General features: G+C 38.8%; 1 protein-coding gene across 5 annotated transcripts in view; it reads right to left on the reverse strand.

Annotated features, from left to right (window-relative positions):
* The window catches only part of LOC106879983 (uncharacterized), a 25726-nt gene that overhangs the window by 7830 nt on the left and 15376 nt on the right, over positions 1-2520 (reverse strand). The gene's annotated exons all lie outside the window — the stretch shown is intronic.

Genomic DNA, 2520 nt, shown 5'->3' on the forward strand with positions numbered 1-2520 from the left:
CACACACACACACACACACACACACACACACACACACACACACACACACACACACACACACACCTATATCAATTTTCTGTATCTATATACATACATATACAGGGTGCGTAAGTTATTTGAGGACAGATTTATGTCTATAAAAAAAAACATATATAATAATAGATAATAACTTTATTTATCAAAAAATGCTATCAGGATATAAATGAACCTTTTCTGTAATCATTATTTACATTATTTACATTTGATGGATATTTGTCCTCATCTTGTTTGTTGTTAACACAACGTTTCGGCTAATATACCCTCCAGCCTTCATCAGGTTTCTTGGGGAAATTTCGAACCTGAGTTCTCATTCCTAAGGGTCCTCATTCCTAAGATACCCACCACGAAAAATGAACAAGCTCAGTAACAATCTATTAAGCAACAACTACTCCCAAAACATACTATCCACTCCAATTATGAATAAAAGAGGGGATGAAACCAATAGACTGTTCACAGTCGGTCTACCCTGTCTAGAAGAAGAAGAAGAAGAAGAAGAAGAAGAAGAAGAAGGTAAAGATGATAAGATACGGCCAAAGAATAAAGGGTTACCACCAGAATAGGTTATTCAGAGTAAATCAGAAGAGATTCTATAATGAAATAAATGGAGAGTGTACAGATGAAAATTTGATACCAGATAACATTGAAAGTCAAAGGTATTGGAGTGACACCTAGAGCAAAGATAAGGAGCACAAGAAGGATGCTGAATGGTTGCAAGAACTGACCAAAACATTTCAGTTAGGGAAATGAAAGAAATTAGCAAAAAAAATTAGCAATTGGAAAGCCTCGGGAGCAAATGGGGATCAAGGCGACTGGATCAAAAGATTTAGTGTATGTCATGCACGAATAGCTGCGCAACTCAACACCTTGTTAAATGCCAACCAAGTAACACCAGAGTGATTGACATTGGGTAGGACAGTGTTGTGTCTGAAAAACATCGAAAAAGGCAATACGGTAGACAATTATAGGCCGATATCCTGTTTGCCACTTATGTGGAAGTTATTAACTGGAATATTCGTAGAGTCAATGTACGAACATCTGGGGAAAATGGATTCCTGCCACATGAGCATAAGGGTTGCAAAAGTAAGTGCAGAGTTACCAGGGATCAACTCCTAATAGACAAAACTGTACTTAGAAACTGCAAGAGGAGGAAAGGTAACTTAGCCATGTCATGGATTGATTATCGTAAGGCGTACGATATGATCCCACATTGTTAGATTATGGAGTGTAACGATACCGTCGGGGGAAGTTATGAAGCAGCTAGAAGAGATGGGCTATAAGTACTTAAGGATTTGGAAAATGGATAAATTGATGGAGAAAGAAATGACAGAAACATTTAAGGTGGAGTATTTGCGCAAACTGAGACTAATCCTTAAATCGAAATTAAATGGACGGAATAAGATCGAAGATATCAACACCTGGGTGGTTTCACTCCTTAGATATGGAGCAGGGGTAATCGCATGGACAGCAGACGAACTAAACAGCTTAGACAGAAAGACAAGGAATTTGCTAAATAGATATGGATCACTCCACCCAAAACGTAACACAGACAGACTGTATGTACCAAGAAAAAGATGGGGAAGAAGACTTATTGGATGCGAACACAGCATTAGAGCAGAAGAAAACAACATAGCATGGTATGTAAAAAAAATGTCACAGAACCGCTATTATTACAAGTAGGATGTGTAGGATGAAAGATTGCAAAGATAAAGCACTATACAAGAAATTGAAAACGAATGAAATTGAAAATAGGCGGGTAAAGAAAAGAATGCATGGTCAATTTCATAGGGATGATGAAGATAAGACAGAGAAAAAAGATGGCTGCGGATGACTAAAAGTGGTTTGAAACCGGAAACGAAGGTTCTAATCTGTGCTGCCCAAGAGCAAGCACTAAGAACAAACTACATAAAATACAGAATAGACAACACAGCAGAAAGTGATAAGTGCAGAATCTGTGGACACAACGGTGAAACCCTATGGCATATTACCAGCCAATGTACGCCATTAGCTCAGAAGGAATATAAGAGACGCCACAGCAATATAGCCAGGCTTGGCCATTGGGCACTCTGCAACAAGTATGGACTTGACAAATTAAAAAATTGGTACGACCACAAACCTGAATGCATTGTCGAAAATGATAATGCAAAGATCCTATGGGATTTTATGATTCTGTGCGACCATGGAATTGAGAATAGGAAGCCGGACATAGTCTTAATTGAAAAAGAAAACAAACTATGCTGAATCATAGATATAGCATGCCCAGCTGATAACAAGGTATGCGATAAGGAAGAAAGAAAAGTCGAGAGATATGACAGGTTGGCTTGGGAAGGAAAGCAGTTGTGGTCGATGAAAAAGGTAGCAGTAGTACCAATAATTGTCGGAGCCCTGGGAGCAGTGAGTAAAAATCTCGAGAAGTACGTGGAACAAATAGGGGCTGCAATAAGGGTGGAGCACTTGCAGAAAACAGCACTGCTTGGAACCGCT

The sequence above is a fragment of the Octopus bimaculoides genome, chromosome 21 (genome assembly GCF_001194135.2).
Source record: "Octopus bimaculoides isolate UCB-OBI-ISO-001 chromosome 21, ASM119413v2, whole genome shotgun sequence".
In the NCBI taxonomy this organism is placed as follows: domain Eukaryota; kingdom Metazoa; phylum Mollusca; class Cephalopoda; order Octopoda; family Octopodidae; genus Octopus; species Octopus bimaculoides.